General features: G+C 40.2%; 1 protein-coding gene across 1 annotated transcript in view; it reads right to left on the bottom strand.

Annotated features, from left to right (window-relative positions):
- LOC122798304 (cadherin-7-like) overlaps positions 1 to 21,239 on the bottom strand; it is a 1,449,445-nt gene that overhangs the window by 1,019,106 nt on the left and 409,100 nt on the right. The window lies entirely within an intron of this gene.

Genomic DNA, 21,239 nt, shown 5'->3' with positions numbered 1-21,239 from the left:
CTCTTAAAAAAGTCCACTAAGTTAAGTAAGCATGCACTGCCTTTGAAAAACTAAACTGGCATGGGTCCAGCACACGGAGGATTCCTATGTCTTTCCATGACTTTACATGTGAGGCTGGATATACATATGGGATGGTAGTTACCCAGGTCAGTGGATGACCCTCCCTTGTGCAGGGGTATGAATTGTTGTTTTTCATTCATTTGGTACAAAGCCAGTTTGGATGCTGAGATTGATTAGTGTTGTTAGAGATTTTGATAAGCCATGATTCATGCTATTCAGGAAATACTAGGGGATATTGTTAAGATCCATAGATGTATTTTTGATTTTTCAGAGAACTTCCAAGACTTGGTCCTCAGTGATAGCTGGGGTTTGTTTCCACTATTTTTCTTAAACTCTCCCAGGGTGGGGTGGGGGGTTAGTTGGAGATGAATTTATGAAACAGCAGTTTAGCTGTATTTTCACGATAGGTGGTACCATTCACAATCAGGTCAGCACACTGTTGCATAGCATTTTTGAGATTATGGACATAGCTGAAGAAGACCTTGTGGTTGTCCTTGGCCAGGGTGACTTTTTTTGCTTCTTATTTGTCCTTGGTGGTTTTAATTAGACTCCTGAATTGCTTACTGAATTAATAATGGTATTTTAACACGCTGGATGCTGCACTTCTTATTTTGGGCCAGAATTTCCTTCCATTAATATAAAGCTGATGATGTTGTGGTTCCACCAGGGAAGTTTTTTTTTTTAGTGTTTGTCCTATGGTTATTTCTATAGTGTATAGCTGCTTCTATGCAGTTGGTTACATGTTGATATTAGTTGTTTGTGGTATACATTTCCATAGTATTTATGGGTTTGGGGGGATTTGAAACTTGCCAGGGTATCACTTTGATGAAGAAAGTTTGCTTTAGAGGAATTTTCAAAAGTTCCAGAGAGAGCTGAGATCTTAGAGTTTAGTTTTATTTCAAACAATACTTCTTTGTGGTTGCACTTGACAATTGAAGATGTTACACAAATGATGGAACATAATTCCTCCATTTTTCTGAGGACAGGGTCAAGGCTGCTGTTTCCCCCTAGAGGGTATGCTGACTAGTTGGTCTAGATGATTTGTGTTAACAAGTCCAGAAATCTCTGGCCTTGCAAACTAGTGCTTGCATATGCCTCCCAGTCTGTAGCTGAGTAGCTGAAGATACCTAGGAAGATGGTATTGGGTTTAATGCTGATTAACTCCAGTCTGTCTATGTAAATGCTGTGACATTCCTGGGTCATAGAGGGAATTCTGCAGATAGCTAGAATATGGGAAGGCGCTTCGCTGATGGCGAGTTGAACATGAATTAAGGTGCTCTAGGGCATCATGCTGTTTTGCCAGCCTTGATGTGTCTCTCCCGGATACAAATTTTCCCACTCCCTGCATAGTAACTGGCCTAAATGTGTGAAAGGCATCATCACTCTGGACAGCCAGAGTACACTATGCCGATTTAAACCATGGTTTGGTCACTACACACACATCTACAGCCTCCAAGGTATGTAGGGACTCTAGGAAGTAGATTTTCTTGTTTAGGCTCCTTGCATCAATCAGAATATCTTTAATATTTTATTTTGCTTGTTTCATTATGTTGGTAGGTTTATCTGGTTATCATTTCCTAAAAAGGCACAATGGTGGTAGACAATGTGTTAGCTAATATTCAAAAGCCTAGAGGAACAGGTGCTGGCCAAGCCTAGTGAAGCAGCATGGCCTGTTGATCATATCCTCTTAGGCTGACAAATATTTTATCCCCTATGAATGACACCAAAATCTTAGCCAATTATTGAATCAATTGCTTTTCACCCATATTGAGGCATCATCCTTGGGAAAGGTAACATGCTCATTGCTAGACTCATACATGCCTGGGGCCCATAGTCCAAGAGCTCCATCATTGTCTCTCTTCATATAATCCGGAGAGGCATGTCTCAAGTTTTTTACATCCACATGTAGCTGCATCTTCAGATTAAGAGAAGAAATAATAAAAATGCAGAAAAATGAGAGAACTTACTCAGTACTGATTAAAATACCTAGGCACAGCTCAAGACCGACTTGAAAAGCAATGCAAATAGTAAAATGCCTTCAATTAATAGCTGTAACTTTGGATTGAGAGAAATCACATTAAAATAGAAGATAGAAACCACACAAAACTGATTTAAATGGTAAGATAAGTTGTAGTCTATTCATCTTCCCTGGATGCAAAATGGAGTCCAAAAGCTTTGTTGGTTTTAGCTTCAGGGGGGTGTTTTGGCTTCCAAGATTCTTGAAGACAAAGATGTTTGATTGCTCATGCAGTCTAAAATACCAAGGAAAATGAAGGCTGAAACAACTAAAGCTCTAGCCATTAATGTTTATCTTCCCCACTCTCACTGGGTTTAATGACTGTAAGCTGTAGATAAAACTCAAATGGGTGACCAAAACTAACTGGTCTAAGTTTGGAAAGTGACTAAAGCACAGCCATTATATGCAGCAATGCCAATTAACCCACTTAAGAACACAGAAAAATAGCAATGCAAAAAGTAAATGCATATCAGTTTATAGCTGTAGATTCAGATTATTATTTTTTTTTTATTTGTTTTTTATTTATTTTTGCTTAACAGGGTAGTGCACTGATCTTGAGAACAGGATCAGATAAGAAATGAACAAAACATATTTATAGAGACAATAATATGCTAAAAACAAACATCTATCTATATTTATCTATCAATTTGTACATGCAGGAATAAGCAACAACATTAAGTTCAAGAAGCCATTTACAATGTCAAAACATGGATGCATGGATAGAAAGAATGGAATTACACTTAGCTGAACTTTATGGATAAGCTGTAGCCATAATGAATTAGATTAACAATTAATATTTAATAACAATATGATATATATGTATATATATATATATATATATATATATATATATATATATATATATATATATATATATATATATATATATATATATATATATATATATATATATATATATACACATATATATATATATATATATATATATATATATATATATATATATATATATATATATATATATATATATATATATATATATATATATGGGTCCCCTTCAGTTGATCATATGTTCGAACTTGTAAAAGTTTGATCGGACTGAATGAAGATCTCTGTACAGAGTGGAAAGGGAAGATTTTCCATTTCCGCAATGTAGTGTGATGTCAGAGTTGGTATATTTAAGGGGGGTGTGGGGGTGCAGGGGGGTGTAGATCCCTTGCTATAGATGTTTAGTTTTGTTTTGTTTTGTTTTAAGTGTTTTTATTTCAGTGTTCGAACTTTTACAAGTTCGAACATATGGTCTCGGTCATATGTGGTTCGAACTTGTAAAAGTTCGATCTACTGAAGTAGATTTATATATATATATCTATATAAGAGAACCCACTCAAAACTGATTTAAATACCAAGGCACAAGATATAACTTGTTTGAAAAAGCAGTCCCAACAGAAAAATGCCTTAAATTAATAGCTGTGACTTCAGCTCAACAGAAATCAAAGTAAGATACAAAACTGGAACCACAAAAGCAGATTTAAATGTTAAGATAAGTACAGCAGTCTAAATGTATTTCCCTGGATGCAGACCAGAGTCCAAATGCTTTTTTGGGTTTTAGTTTCAGGTGGGTTTCAGCTTCTAAGAGTCTTAAAGACCCTTTCAAGTTTGTCCCAGGCAGAAAAATACAAATCATGATAACACCGCAGTGGTACTTTAATAGTACTGCCCACAAAACTGGCCCAGCTCTTTAATGATTCAGGGGTAGAAATATTTTGCCTTTTCTATACCTCTATCCAGTGATCCCAGTTTAGTTTTTTTCACAAACTTATCCCTCAGAGTTTCAGTTTCTTACCAGTCTCACTGAATTCTATATTCTTCATGGGATGCACAGGATCAGGATATTAACATCTGCAGTTAAAACCCTTCTAACTTTACTGTGCTGAGTCATGAAATACTGTTATTAAATGAATGTTGATGACAGTACAAAGCACATAGCAACTAATTCATGTGGGACCTCTTCAAAAAACATCAGTCAGTTGTTTAACTTACACACGCAAGAAGTTAATGTAAAAGTTCTAAACTGGCTGTGGTTATCTTAGGTTGGCAGTTTTAGTCTCCAGGTATGGAAATGATTGATGTTGTCTCTATTTAGTCATAAAAATGCAAATAATCCACATCTTAACAAATCTAACTGCAAATGAATGTAATACATTGCAACATACACATTATACAATTAATCCAAAGAAAATGCCCAGGCCAGGAGATTCCGGACAGTTCAAAATACATTTAATAGCAGGCAACACAGTAAAGTAAGATCATAAAATACTGACAAACACTCACAAGCATTTTTCATCACTCAGTACATGACTTCATCAGATACGGAACTTAATAAGTTAAAGAAGTATGATAAGAGTCGCTCCATCCTCTGTAACTCATAGGGCTAAGCCAAGCCCTAAGAGTTACAGAGGATGGAGCGACTCTTATCAAACTTCTTTAACTTATTAAGTTCCGCATCTGATGAAGTCTTGTACTGAGTGACAAAAAATGCTTGTGAGTGTTTGTCAGCTTTTTATGGTCTTACTTTACTGTGTTTCCTGCTATTAAACGTATTTTGAACTTTCCAGAATCTTCTGGCCTGGGCATTTTCTTTGGATTATTTGTGTGTATTTTGCCTTCGAGTGATGTTTTTTGTGGATTATTTGTATCTTATACAATTATAACTGTACAGGAATTCACTGAGAAGGCAAACTTATGATAAGATACACTGTCATACCCATGCACTAACTATACATCATAGCCTAATAAGATTTACTTGGGGATTCAATAAACTCCATGTAAGCTTTGTGCAAAGCCTACATGGAGTTCATGTGTTTGTATGGTAAGCAGCAGCACTAATTACTTATTCATGCCATGCACAGTATTTAAATGTAAACAAGCACAGTTTCATAGGTTCATAGGTAGGTACTAGCCTATCTACCCAAGGGCATTTATAAGCCTAGCCAGAGTGTGTCAGCTTTCGCCACTCCATTGATTAATCAACTGAGCCTCTGTCAAGAAGAGCCAATGAAGTGATCCCAGGGGTGTATTTTCTGTTACCCATCCACTCGTTAAGGTTTCCCTTGAAGAGTGTTAGTGAGGGGCTCTGCCTAATGTAGTTAGGAATTTTGTTCCAAAGCATGGGGAGTCTCTGTGACAGGAATCTATCCCTCCAGCATGTTCTATTTATTGTTGTGGTGAGGTCTAGCTCACTAGAGTAAGTGGCTCGCAGTGACTTGGATTTCTTTAGGTGGAGCATGTCCATCAATTCTGAGTTGGACATGGCTTTGTAAGTCAGGCAAAGATCACCTCTCAGTAAGCAATACAGTACAGCTGGAGTTTTTCCAGTCGGGGTGCATAGGACATATGTTTGAAACCAGTAATCCTCTTGGCGAAGTACATTTGTGGTCTTTTGTACTTTTGTGGTCTTTCCAGCTGTTGGAAGTGTCTTGTGAGGTACATCCCAAATGGGGCATTGTACTCTATCATGGGTCTGATGAGTGATGAGTAGAGGGGCACTATAACCTCTTTATTTGTAGATGCGAACCCTTTAGTAATTAGATGGGCTACAGAGAAGGATTTCCTAACTACTTTGGCAATATGATTGTCAAAGGAGAGATTACTATCTACCTGGGTCCCCAGATCTCTTATTACCTCTTCTGTATTAAGGGGGCTGCCACCTATGTGGTATTTCATGGGTGTTTTGTTTTTCCCAAATGGGATGACTATGCATTTTTTGGCATTTAGCTTGAGACCATGACTTTGACACCAGGTGTCCTTCTCAGTAACGCCCTTTTGGAGAATGTCTGTGTCAGCCGGTGAGTCAATTATGGCTCCTAGTTTGCAGTCGTCGGCGAACTAGGTTAGCCATAGTCCACCTGTGTTTGTCTGTACTTCTAAGAAGTATATGCCGAACAGTAGGGGTCCCAGGACCGAGCCTTGTGGGACACCACTTGTGACTGGTTTAACGTCAGATCTGGAGCTCGCTATTCTTACTGTGTGAGTTCTGTCTGTAAACCAGTTGGTAACCCATCTCGTGACATAGGGGTTTATGTTCTGGCTGGTGAGTTTTTCTATAATTCCCAAGTGGGGAATGGTGTCAAAAGCCTTGGCGAGGTCAAGGTAGGCTGTTTGAACTACCTTCCCCTCATCTATGGCCTTGGTGACTGTCTCGAAGAAGTCAACCATGTTTAGTAGACATGGTCTGCCCTTATCAAAGCCGAACTGGGTCGGGTCAAGTGTTTGGAGGTTCCCAATGTCTTTGTTAATGAGTTCCATGATGTTGCGCTCCATAGCCTTGCAGATCAGGCTAGTCAGGCTTATGGGGTGATAGTTACCAGGGTCAGTTGTGGCCCCTCCTTTAAGGAGTGGAATAACCATTGCTGTACGCCATTCTATGGGCACGTAGCATGTGGAGAGGCTGAGGTTGAACAGTGTGTTTAGGTGGGGGGTTAGTTCGTTCTGTAGTTCGTGCAAGTCGCAGCCTGGGACACCATCTGGCCCCATTGACACTGTGCTTTTGGCTTTTGAAAGGGCTGTTTTCACCTGTGCGTCTGTGATTTGTGGGACACTACACTTTTCTGGTATTGTTGTGAGCCCTTTTGGGGGTGGGGGGGATGAAGTTTGCACTGAATCTATCTGCCAGGATGTTGGCAATATCAGTGGGCTCAGTATATTTTGTGCTATTTTGCACTAGCTCAGAGCATATCTGCGAGTTGCCACTTAGATTCTTGACATAGCTAAAGAAGGCTTTGTGGTTATCATTCGAATCCTTGGCTATTTTTTTTCAAAATTAGCCTTGGAGGATTTTATGAGGGACCTTAGTTTCTTACTGATACTGATCAGGGATGTATTTCCTTCTTGGGATTTGCTTTTTTTCTGAACTAGTTTGCTCTTTCTATTGTATAGCCTGTTTATGGCAAGGGTCCACCAGACTGGTTTCCTTCTCTTAGGGGAGTGAGTCTTTGTTTTGCTAGGGATGACATGATCCATGCATCCTTGTAGGTGCTAATAGTGTGCATTTGTAAAGGTTTCTGCATCTTGGGCAGCGTTATATTTTAGCGTAGGGGCTGTGAAACTTACCACCGCTGTGTTAAGTAAGGTGAAGTTTGCTTTAGAAAAGTTTTTTACTGTGGTTTCCTTAGCTGGGGGTGGTGGGGGGTGTAGACATCTAGAGTGATTAGTTTATGGTCTGATCTAACCAGTGATGGGTTGACCTCTGGTGTGGTACACCTGTTGTCCATGTTGGTGATGACCAGGTCCAATATGTTTTCACCTCTGGTAGGGGAGTTTACCAACTGATCCAGGGCATTTGAGTTGATAAATTCCAAGAAGCGCTGGACCTGGGAGTTTGTACTTGAGTAGTTTTCCCAGTTAACGGTAGGGTAATTGAAACCGCCCAGTATTAGGGTGTTCGGTAGGGCCTTCATGTTTTCCAGTGTCTCCAGAAAGGCGGATTGGTGGTCCTGGGTCATGGAGGGAGATCTGTAGCAGGCCACAATTTGCATTGCAGATTTGCCTGATGTTAGTTGGACATGGATGATCTCAGAGGTATCATGCTGTGCCACTAACCTGGAGGTGTAGGTATCCTTGATGAATATGGATACACCCCCTCCTTTTGTTTTTCGGTCCATGTTCAGTGGCCGAAATGTGTGGTATGAGTTGTAGCCCAGTAGTGCTGGGGTGCTCTGTGGAGCCTTGAACCAGGTTTCAGTTACTGCACAGATGTCAACGTTCTCCATATTGAGGAGTGCTTTGAGCGCATGCATTTTGAGATTTAAACTCCTGGCATTGAGTAGCATAACCCTCATTTTTTTATTTGTACTGTTTACGGAGATGGGTTTGACTTTTGAGCCTAGCCTTAAAAAGGCACTATGGGGGCAGCAAGAGCCTTGGTCAGTATTCGAAAGCCTAGGGGTGACAGGTGCAAGCCGTCTCTTGAGAAGCAACGAGGCCTGTCGAGCATGTCATCCCAGGCTGACAGACACTGGATCCCCTTTGAATGACACCAGAAGCTTAGCCAGTTGTTGAAATTGATAATTTTTTTTTTATACTGTGGTATCATTCTTGGTGAGGGCAGGATGCTACTCAGGGTCAGGCTCATACCCACCTGGGCTATATGATCAGAAAGCTCTTCCATGTCTCTTTTCATGTAGTCCAGGGATGTACGTCTCACGTCATTCACACCAACATGAACAATGACAGAGTCATATTTGTACTTGTTCTGGAGTGACCTGAGTGCTTGTGTTATGTGGCGGATTCTGGCTCCCGACAGGTAGCTAACAGTAACCTTCTCCTTGTCCAGCCTAGTGAGTGGGACGTCAGTGTGCCTGACTATAGAGTCGCCTATTACTAGTGTGTTAGGTATGTTATTTCGCCTTAAGGGCTGTGATTGTGCGGCACACTGATTTTGTGTTTTATGTGTTGTCTGGTTTGTGATGGGAGGTGCAGGTTTTATGGGTGTCTGCTTTGGAGGTCTGTGATGCTTTTTCAGGTTTTTATTTAGAGCCTCCGAGTATGATTTTGTGTATTTATGTGTTATTTTTTGCCAGTGCTGGTTTAGTATGTCTATGTGAGGCTAGATGTGTGGTGCAAGTGTTAACCTTCGCCTCATGACTGCTTGTTCCAGTCTTGGGTGGAGATTGCTTAGCCTCAAATTTAGCTATATAATTGCATCTCTCGCATATGTTAATGTTTTGTGGTAGGAGGAGAGGGTTGTCTGCGTACATGAGGCAGTTGTAACATTGCCTCTGGATACCCAGGTTCACCAGCTGGACTGGAGAGTATACCTGAATTTGCCCTTTGGTCATGTATGAATAGTAGGGTGAGCTGATTAGTTGCTTGGATGGTGAGGGGTGAATAATGATCCTTGCCCTGCTGGGCAATCAAGTGTCGGGGTATATTAGTGCTTGCTATTAGGTCTGAGCAAGTGCTGGACTGTAGGATGCTTTTTAAGTGCTTAGGTTGAGGGCTAGACTACTTTCAAGGGAAAAACTGAAGAGGAGACTTGGTGGAGCCAGGATAAATTTAGCCCTAGCTAACCAGCGCTGCCTGGATGTGCTAAACTGTGCAAACTCGGTAATTACAGCAGGGAAATGAAGAAGATAGAAATTAGCCCAAGATGGCCCACAAACTACTAACTTCTGGGCTGGAACCACTCCTCCAGGGACATATGGCTGCTCAAAGCTCCCTCTCTCACAGGTGAACAGAGAAACCTCCCTCTATCCAAGTAAGGTATGGGCAACTCAAAAAATTGTAACAGCCCTGAATTCAGCACTAGCCTGAAACCTGGACTATATACTAGCTTGGAAGGTAGGAAACAAGGAAATTTTTTTTGAAAAGATAAGGCAAAAACAGTAAAAATACACTTAAAAGAGCTTTAAACGACTACAAACAGTAAAAAATACACATAAAGCAGCTTTAGATGACTACAAGCAATCAGAAAAGGCTTTTAAACAAATTATCCAATTAACCAGTAAAAATATCTCAAAACTGAGCCCTGTTCCTGTAGTCTTCAGTCAGACAAATTCTAATTGCACACTCCTGCCACTGGGGTGCAGGGGAACCTTCTCCAAAAAAGAAGGCCTGGATTAGTGCTCAAGTTATACAAACAAAGCTAGATTCAGCAGGCCTGGATCTAGTCTATGCTACAGCAAACACAGTGCACCAATTTCAGTAAGAAACAGTTCAAATATGCAGGCACTATAAGCCTTTAACCAGAAATTCCAAGCTCAGAAGGGCAGAGTCCAGCCTCTCCTCCCTCAAGAGTGCAGACCACAAACCTTCTTAATGTAAAATAACTGGCCTGAAGCCCAAGTGCTTAAACCAGAACTAATACACTTTTAGAATAACAGAAACTGAGCCCTCAATCAGCAGTTCCCAATTTAGAAGGATGTAAGCTACCTGTCCTGCCATAACAGTGTAGACCACAAACCTTCTTAATGTAAAACAACTGGTCTGAAGTCCAAGTGCTTAAACCAAAAGGTTTAGAATGATAGCTACACTTTAATCAGGTTACTACCAAGCAGTAATAAAGACAATTGAATACTTTTAAGAAGGCCTGGATTAGTGCTCAAGTAATGCAAACAAAGCTAGATTCAGCAGGCCTGGATCTAGTCTATGCTACAGAAAACAAGGCGCACCAATTTCAGTAAGAAACATTCAAATATGCAGGCACTATAAGCCTTTAACCAGAAATTCCCAGCTCAGAAGGCCAGAGTCCAGCCTCTCCTCCCTCAAGAGTGCAGACCACGAACCTTCTTAATGAAAATAGCTGGCCTGAAGCCCAAGTGCTTAAACCAAAACTAATACTTTTAGAAAAACAGACACTGAGCCTTCAATCAGCAGTTCCCAACTTAGAAGGATGTAAGCTACCTGTCCTGCCACAACAGTGCAGACCACAATACTTCTTAATGTAAAACAACTGGTCTGAAGCCCAAGTGCTTAAATCAAAAGGCTTAGAATGATAGCTACACCAAGCAGTAATAAATATAATTGAGTACTTTTAAGATGACACAAAAAGCAAAATAATGTAGGAAGAAACACAAATACAGTAAAAGCAGATGAAAAAAGTGCAATTTTTTTTTTTTTTGAGTGAGCAAATGAGATGGGCTCAGGAGGAGTATCCAAATGCAAATTTACAAGAGGGGCAGGCAGTTTCAAAGCCACCAAGATTAACACCAAAACAAAAGCAGTGAGGGTGGGTGGGGAACTAACTGAAAAAAACAGAGCCACAACTTCCAGCTAGATGGTATTCAATGCAACACAAATAAATCAATTTAAATGCTGTATTATTTGAAAATAGTGCAGATAAAGATTTACTTTAATTCACTTATACGTCCAGTTGATTTGATTTCATGTAGGTCATAGCAGGCCAAAGCTCAGAGTTTAAGCAGAAAATAATTCAAAATGTACCACTTATATAAGCCAGGAACCGAATAACAATGAAGTAAACTACCCCCACTTATCAATGGCCTTTCAAGAATTCTAACAAGCACTAACTGAAAAAACAGAGCCACAACTTCCAGCTAGATAGTATTCAATGCAAAACAAATAAATCAATTTAAATGCTAGTTTCATGGCTAGTAACAATGTTGCCGGCCAGGAAACAGGGTATAGCAACATGGATAGCAACAGACATGTAGAGCTGTTTATCTACATGCAAAGTAGGTCTGCAGGATTGCTTGAAATGCCACAGTGATTACCAGGGTTAATAATATAGCAATGTATATGGTCCAAACACATTACAGGACAGCACATACAGTGCAAAGTATTGTGGAATCCCATTTCAGATATTCTGTACAAACATTGTGTAAATGATCCATAATGGTACATGGACTGCCATGAAAATAAACAGTCACAGGAAGTGTGTTGTATTGAATAGGGACACAGGTAAATTGTACGAATGAACACAGGCAAAGAGGACAGGTAAAACATTGTAATGTACAGCAATGAGGCCATGTAAATGGAAGACAGTTGTAGCAGGAACACTAATCACGTATCGACATGGTACAGTATGGACTGCAGAGTGCAAAAGTATATTATGTGACTATCACACAAGGTAACATAACAATGGAGAATAATGTCTTTGTGATATAAACATCCTGACATGAACAATGGTGAGGCCATCTATCAGGGATGTTATATACAATCGGAATTAGGTACATATTGTGAAGATCTGCAAACTGATTTGCCTGAATATGACTGTAATGTCAGCAGAGGTCTCCATCAAGTGAGAAACAGTTGCAAGCTCATGGACAACAGTAAACAGAAACACGCACAATCATGGACAATATCAGAATAATACCACCAGTAATCCCATGACTCTGATATATGTGATTCTGACAAATCATAGATGGTTCTGCACAAACTGCCTACCAGTGGGACTGGTGAGCATTGTACTGCCTATCTAACGCTAGAGGAGTGGTTTCCAGCTATGAAATTGTAATTTTATTAGCCTTTTGGGCTGATTTCTATCCCTTTCAACTTTCTGGCTTAAAAATACGTGTGTTTGCACATTTTTCACATCATGCAGCACTGCAAAGCTACAGTTAAACTATTCCAGGTGCCAGAAAGTCTGCTCTTCAAATTTTCCCTTAAAACTAGCTGGTTTCTCAGTAGTAGCACTAAAATATGAACCCCTGTGACTAGCACTTGCTCTAGAACCTGCTGAAAAGCACTAGGAAGCCTGAAACTGATACAAGCACTCAGCTCTCCTTGTCAATAAGAAAAAATTAATCATAGGCACTAAACAGCCTATAATTGCAAAGTACCTTGCAAAGGTAAGGGAAAACAGCTCTTAAACTTTACAAAAAATCACCTAAACAGGCATGTCCAAGGGTCAGCCTCTGGTGATTTCTCCTGTCCACCTGGTGAATCTGGGCATACTGGGGCAATGCGGCAACTGCCTCATGTACACAGACAATCCTCTCCTCCTACCACCCAACACTACAATCTGCGAGAGATGCACTTACATAGTCAAACTGGAAGCAAAGCTCTCTCTAGCCAATATTGTGCTAGACAGTCAAGAGGAAAAGGTTAACACCTACATTACACCTCAAGCAACTCATAGCCCTTCAAAACCCACACCATTAACACCCACACATAGCAACACTAAACCCACATATGCAGAAGCCCTTAAAATTAATCTGCCCAAGCAACAAGGACCTTCGAAGCTGAAATGCAAACACCAGTCACAACCAAAGTGACACATAGCTCACAACACCAGTGTGCCACCCACCAACAGCCCCTAAGGCAAGACAATGTACCCAACACTTTAGTCATAGGTGACTCTATAGTCAGGCACACTGATGTCCCACTCACCAGGCTGAACAAGAAGAAAATTACAGTCAGCTGCCTGTCGGGTGCCAGGATCCACCACATAACGCATGCACTCAAGTCACTCCACACAAATATGACTCTGTCATTGTCCATGCTGGAGTGAATGACTTGAGATGTACCTCCCTGGACTACATGAAAAGAGACATGGAAGAAATCTTGGATCATGTGACCCAGGCAGGTATGACCCTAGCCCTGAGTAGCATCCTGCCTTCGCCCAGAATGATACCACAGTATAAGGACAAAATGATTGACTTCAATAATTGGCTAAGCCTCTGGTGTCATTCAAAGGGGATCCAGTATTTGTCTGCCTGGAAAGACATGATCGACAAACCACGATGCTTTGCCACAGATGGTCGGCACCTGTCACCCCTGGGATTCAGGTTACTGGCTAAAGCTCTTGCCACCCTTATAGTGCCTTTTTTAGGCAAGGTTCAAAGGATAAAACCACCACCATAACAGATACAAGCATGCAAAACCTGAAGGTAATGCTACTCAATGCTAGAAGTCTAAACCTCAAAATGCACTCTCTCAAAGCACTCCTAAAAATGGAGAACATCGATATCTGTGCCGTAACTGAGACCTGGTTCAAGGTGCCAGAGAGCACTACTGCAATACCAGGCTACAATTCTTACTACACTTTTCGGCCACAAAACAAAGACCAAAACACTAAAGGTGGAGGAGTGTCCATATTCACCAAGGATATTCACACCTCCAGGCTAGTTGCCCAACACAATGCATCTGAAATTCTCCAGGTGCAACTAACACTAGGTAAGACTGCAATCCAAATTGTAGCTTGCTACATTTCCCCCACCATGCCCCGAGATTCTCACTACACCTTTCTAAACATACTGGAAAATATTAAGATACAACCAAACACCCTAATACTGGGTGATTTCAACTACCCTGCCATTAATTGGGAAAACTACTCGGGTACCAACTCCTTTTCCCAACGGTTCTTGGAATTCATAAATTCCAACGCCCTGGATCAACTAATCCATTGTCCCACCGGGGGCTCCAGTATCCTAGACCTGGTCATTACCAACATGGGAGATAGATGCTCCACACCAGTGGTCACCACCTCATCGGTCAAGTCTGACCATAAGCAAATCACCCTTGACATCCACATCCCACCCCACCTCCCAGTAAGGAAACCTCCTTAAAAAACTTCTCCAAAGCCAACTTCAAGCTACTGAAGTCAGAAGTGACAAACTGCACAACACCCACGCACACGGTATCTGGAAGTTCGGCTGCAGAATCCTACACTAAGGCACTGTACGAGCACATCCACTTGTACATGAATCGTGCCATCCCAAATAGAACCAAGATGCTCTTCTCCAAAAAAAGGAAGCCAATCTGGTGGTCCCCAGCTATTAACAAACTATACAACAGAAGGAAGAAACTGTTGCAAAAAAGAGGAAAATCCCAGGATGCAAAAAACTCCCTCAGCAGCCTCAGTAAGAATCTGAGATCCCTCATAAAATCCTCAAAAGCTAGTTATGAAAACAAAATTGCTAAAGATTCCAAAGACAACCACAAGGCATTCTGTAGTTATGTCAAGAATGTAAATGGCAATGCTCAGCTCTGCTCTGAGCTACAACAGAATGGCATTAAATATACTGATCCCAAGGATATTGCCAATATCCTGACAGATCGATTTAGTGCCAACTTCACCCCCCTCTCACCCCCTAAAGGGCCCATCTCAATACCAAAAGATTGCCAAATTCTGATAATCAAGGCCACACAGGTAGAAACTGCACTCTCCAAAGCTAAGAATACAACATCCATGGGACCAGATGACATCCCGGGCTGTGTACTACATGAACTACAAAATTAACTGGCACCTCACCTAAGTGTCATGTTTAATCATAGCCTCACCTCAGGCTTCATGCCCACTGAGTGGCGCACAGCTACAGTTATCCCGCTCCACAAGGGAGGATCTGCCTTGGATTCCGGGAACTACCGTCCCATCAGTCTGACAAGCCTGATCTGCAAGGGCATGGAACGCATTATCATGGAACTTATAAACAAAGACAGTGGCAACCTTCAAACACTGGACCCCACCCAGTTTGGGTTTGTGAAGGGCCGATCTTGTCTCCTGAATCTGATTGACTTCTTCTAATCAGTCCCCAGAGCTGTGTATGAGGGTAAGGCGGTCCACACAGCCTATCTGGACCTCACCAAGGCCTTCGACACCATCCCCTACTCTGGAATCATAGATAAACTTACTAAGCTGGGCATAAATCCCTACGTCACTCGATGGGTTACCAACTGGCTTACTGACAAAACCCAGACTGTAAAAGTAGCCAACTCCAAATCCAGCTCCAGACAAGTGACAAGTGAATTACCTCAGGGTTCAGTCCTGGGACCACTCTTGTTTGGCATCTACTTCTCTGAAGTACAGGCCAACACTAAGGGACTCTGGCTAACAAAGTTTGCAGATGACTGCAAACTGGGAGCCATTATTGAATCCCTGAATGATGTGGATATTCTGCAAAAGGGCCTTACAGAAACAGATGCTTGGTGCCAGAGCCATGGGCTCAAGCTTAATGCCAAGAAATGTATAGTTATCCCCTTTGGAAAAAAACATGTACCCATGAATTATCACATAGGTGGCAGGACACTAAACATCAAAAGTGTGATAAAAGACATAGGGACACAGGTGGACAGTGGTCTCAGTTTCAATGACCACATCACCACAACAGTCAGGAAATCCTTCTATGTGGCACACATCATCACTAAGGGCTTTTCATCCAGAAAAAAGGAGGTCATTGTCCCACTGTACTCATCCCTCATTAGACCCATTATAGAGTATAATGCCCTGTTTGGTATGTACCTCACAAGACATCTGCAACAGCTGGAAAGGCCACAGAAATTCCTCACTAAAAGAATTACAGGCCTAAAGCAGATGCCATATGCTGACCGTCTAAAAAAACTCCAGCTATACTCTGTGGCATATCTGCTACTCAGAGGTAATCTCTGCTTAACATACAAGGCCATGTCAAACCCTGAGCTGTTGGACATGCTCGACTTAAAGAAATCCCAATCTCTCAGAGCCACATGCTCCAGGGATCTAACCCTTGTCATCACAATGAAGAAAACATGCTGGAGGGATAGGTTCCTGTCCCAGAGACTCCCCATACTCTGGAATAGACTGCCCATACATGTCAAGCAGAACGCATCATTGGCCCTCTTCAAAAGGAACCTTGATGATTGGATGGGAGATAGGAAATTCACCCCGGGGATCATGTCAGTCACCCTGCTAGACAGGGGTCCAGAGAAGTAAATATTGTGGGAAGAAATAGCCAGGGAATTGTTATGGCTAGGCTTGCATAGGCCCTAGGGCCGATAGCCTAGTACCAACCTATGAACCTATGAACCTATGAACAAACACATTTGTATGACATGTCAGCAATCTATGAGGGTAATCAAGTGTACTGTCCTAACACTGTAACATCTGCTGGAGGTGTTAGGAGGGACACTGCTATACCAGTATGTGACATTATGATAAATTCAGGCTAGTTGACTGGTGTGCATGAAATATATATGGCACAATTAACACTGTAAACTCAAAATACTAACTACAATGAGCTAAATAAACACAAAAACTGGGTGCAGGATGTAGGAGAACACAGACCACAGCTAAAACATGCAACTAATGCTAAAATATGATTTATTTATAAAGAAAAATGCTTTTGTCTTATACTGTTAAGACTTCATCAGGCAACATAATAAAACAAACTCCAGTATTTAAACCTTCAAACGGGGCAATATAGATAATCCAGGGAATTATGTGGGTAGTGAAAACAATTTCCCTCTTAATGATGAACATGAAAATTTACAATGTTTTTAAGATGACAAGGCCCCTTTGGAATATCCATCCCCTCGAAGATCGGAACAATTGAAGGAGAAGCATCAGAAACAATGAAATCAATGGCAGAAATGACCAGGACAATAGAAGAAGAATGGGCAATGGAAGAATTGTTGGCAGTGATGGAGAGAACTTCGGAAGATATAACATCATACCTGGTGAACATTGTACTTAATAATACGGGTGACTTTAAAAATATTTAATTTTAGTTTTAATTTTAATTTTAGTTCCTGTGAAGTTGGAACCAAACATGCTAACCTTTTGTCTAAAGGTTTTAGATTTGTTATTTCTAAACAAGCTAACCTGGTAGAGACTTATATGGATTTAAAATTATACATTAGGAAATTGAATTTTTCTTTAATGTTCCAGGATAATGGTGAATCCGAGAATATTTTTAAGAGTTGCTAGTACATACAATCCCCCTTCCCCATCTCATTGTTTATCTTTTCGAGAAACTGCATGTATTTGATATCAGGGCTTTCTTTAGGAACACTGCTAAAGATAGTTATGTTTATTCTAACATTACTGATAATGAATGGGATATGTTATGTCATCTGAAATCCTGTTATATACATATCATGAAGCTCAGACAAGGGGCTGGTTGGCCTTAATGGATCAGATGTTGTATAACCAGAAAATATACAACATTTTATTTGAAAATTCATAAAATGCAAGTTTCTGAGAAGGACATGTTTGTGGCTTATGATAGAATTAAAACACTTTTATACAACATAATTATGCAACAACAGATCACACCTGATGAAATTAATTTTTTTTGTAATGAACCCAACCATCCCAACAATTTTTGGTCTCCCAATAATCCTTAAGAATTTACATGACCAACCTTTGACACCAATTGTTGACAGAAGAGGGTCAATCATGGCACTTATGGCAACATTTTTGGATTTTGATTTGAAGAAGGAATTGAATAAATTTGGTCATATTAGTAGGGATTCATGGGACCTTTTAAACAAATGTAATGATACCATTTGATGAAGGATTTATTCTTTTGACTACAGATGTCAAGGATTTGTACACTTGTATTCCACATAGTATAGGTTTGGACTATTTTTTTTTTTATTTTTTTACATCTGAAACTTCATTGACTCAGGATAGGATTAATTTATTTGTTGACCTGTTGTCCCTAGTGTTGAACAGCACTTTCACTTTTGACCATCAGTTTTCTCATCAGCTCATGGATATAGCTATGGGCTGAGCATGTGGGTCTCTCTATGTGAATATAGTGGTGATTGAATGGGGGAAAAGGTTTGTTTTTGATAGTGCCTTTAAGGACTGTTGGTACTTGTATACCAGATACCTAGATGACATACTTACTGTATGGTAAGATAGGGTTGAATTGATGACAGGTTTTGTGGAACATCTTAACAGTACTAGTAATTTTCTTTTGTTTACATACAAGATTGTAAGGATGAAATATCTTACCTAGATGCTATGCTGATTAAAATCATGATAGTAAAGTTTTGATTTCAAGGATTTATAGGAAGACTACTTTCCAAAACTGACAAACAAGGTCCAAAAATCAGCATCTTGCAAAATGTAAAAAAGGAACTGCACCAGCACGGCTGGTGCATTTCCTTTTTTTACGTTTTGTACATTCCTAAATTGCTATTTACATTTTTCTAGTGCGCATCCTATCTCCTAGAAGAAAGGTTTAGGTAAAGGTCAATTGGTCAAGACAGCAAGGATGACAAATGTTTTCCAAGATTTTTTGGATGAATGTCAGTTTATTAATAGGATGTTTCTGAGTAGAGACTACCAAGAATGTTTTCTAAATAATATTCTGGATGAAGTTGTTTTGAAAAGGGGGAGTCACTTTTTTACACCTATTTTAAAAAGAGGAAGTTTGGACCTTGTTAGGTCTGAAGGACAGTTGGTGGAGATGACATCTATGCAAAATTCAAGTTTTGGGAATAGTTTCATCACCTCCTATAGCTCTGAAAGTGAAGCTATTAAATCTATCCTTTTTAGAAATCGGTGTGTTGTGACAGAAAATATGGAGATTTGTGACAAACTGGGGGACCATCAATTGTTTTTTTATAGGAAGGGTGTGAGTTATAAGTCCTTTTTACAGTCAGATACAAAGACAAATAAACTGTTGATAAGGGTATGCACCATTGCTCTAGGTGCCACTATTGTAAGTTTATTATTGAGGGCGAAGTGTTTTCGGTCAATGATACTGCTATTAAGATTTTGGGTAGTTTTAATTGTACCTCCAAAGGAGTAGTTTACATTGCTACATGCTGGTTATTTTTGTGTTTCTATGTTGGTAAGACAGAAAGGACAATAAAAGAGAAAATTTATGAGCATCTCCGTGACATTAAAAATACCAACCAAGCCAATGCTATTGGAAAACATACTAAGTTACATCCTGGGCATATGTTTGAATTTTTTATTGCAGAAAAGGTTATCCCCTACACTCGGGGTGGACCTTGGGGTTTAATACTTGAGAAGAAAGACCTGGCCTGGCAGCTCCAATTGAATGCTAGCATTTATCCAGGCATTAATGGTAGTATTTCTATTTCCCCTTTATTGAAATTAAAGGCTTATAGTAGAAAGGCTTTTATTTTTTTACAGTTTTGAATAGTTTATGAATTTATTATATTTAAAGATCTTATACATATTTTTCTATTGTTATTTATATATTTTGTTTTATAATCTATATTTTTTTACATGAATATGTTTTTATTTCTAGGAATGTGTTGTTTTTGATGGCAAGGACCTTTACAAAGGTTTAAAAGTTTTTTGGAGGAAAAGATCATGTGATTTTGAAGGTTTGAATACTGGAGTTTGTTTTATTATGTTGTCTGATGAAATCTTAACAGTGTAATACGAAAGTGCTTATCTTTAAAATAAAACATATTTTTAACATTAGTTACATGTTTCAGCTGTAATCTGTGTTCTCCAACTCTCTGTACACAATTCACACTGTCACAAATGTAACCCATGTCATTCATGTTGCCAAACAGCTATATATGTACTGAGTGCATCACCAGAACAGGCATCACACATGCATCTGGTGTAACACCTTGATGGGGGTTCTGCACCATCAGACAGTAATGTTTATGCAGCAAAAAGAATACCTGGTATGGTCTATAAGATGTGTGGGAGATCTCTGTGGAAAAGCTAGTACACTTGAGTTACACATCACTGGAAGATTTGTAGGGTGGTATAGGAAGAAGGGTGCATTGTCCTCAGTTATTGATGTGATGAAGACTATGAACTATTGAGTTATTATGGCTTTTGATGTGGATGCCCTGCATATACTCCAGAGTTATGCTACATACATGGGAGAAGTCATCACTGTGGGCACATGCTGGTGGACGTTCCACATACCATCTACCCCAGGACCCAAGCCACATATAACTTAGCATGTTCATAGGGGTGGGATGTCTACATTGGGTTGACATTTGTTTTCATAACATAACACCCCCCCCCCCCATGTTGTTTGTTCCATCTCATGTGTTATCATGGCTGCGGCAGCAATCTTTGGTGTGTGCTGATACTGTCTGTATTGTACTAATATCACAGTTGGAGTCAATGACTGTCCACAATCTGCAGTCCTCCAGACAGCTGTTTGGACACAAGATGTGTATGTAATTTTTGACATTTGTGACTTAAATAATGGACTGGAAAGGGCACACAGGACAGCCCTGCTGTATGAACCTGATCACTAGACTCAAGATATAGGTCACTTCACACATTTCAACATATTTTGATGCCATGTATGTGATCCAGTGGTCTACACACTTGGTGATATAGGTGTTTATGGCCACTTGTGATAGTGCTGAGTTAATACCCCAGTGTGGATTTGTATCAAATGCCTTGGTCTGGTCAAGTTACACAGCATGATAGTGTTGTCATCATGCATGCCCTCAATGACCTTCTTAAGGACATCTAACAGATGCAACAGACATGGATTAGCGGTAACAATTCACCTATGTCTTTTGCACACAGCTAGGCTATTACCAGTGTCCATTTAGAAAAGGTCCATGATTACATGTTGGTCTACCTCACAGATGAAAAGAGTTAGGATGTGTCTATACATGCATGCATACATTAGGTGCTGCCCCCCCCCCCCCCCAGATGGATGCATGTTGATGTACAACCTTCTATGGGAACCTTTTCCACCTGGAGAGTTTGCTAAACTGTGGATCCAATTGTGTCGGGTAGGTGCATGTTCTGAGTCACACTATAGGTGATCTGTGATGTTGTCACAGCCCACTGATTTGTGTGATAGGTCTAGATAAAGGTAAGACAGTGCATACTGTCTATCTTGATCTTGCCTAGGGTTTTGACACAATCCCCACTCAGGTATCATTAAGAAACGCTTTCAGCTGGGGATTAACAATTATGTCTCTAGATGGTTAGCCAATTGGCTCACCAATAGAACACATACTGTGAGAGATGGTGAATCAGCCTCTACCAGCAGAGATGTCACCTGTGGCA

Source organism: Protopterus annectens, chromosome 3.part1 (genome assembly GCF_019279795.1).
Source record: "Protopterus annectens isolate FY-2018-M chromosome 3.part1, PAN1.0, whole genome shotgun sequence".
NCBI lineage: Eukaryota > Metazoa > Chordata > Ceratodontiformes > Protopteridae > Protopterus > Protopterus annectens.
Note: the sequence above shows the minus strand (reverse complement) of the source record. Positions and strands in the feature narration are given on the sequence as shown.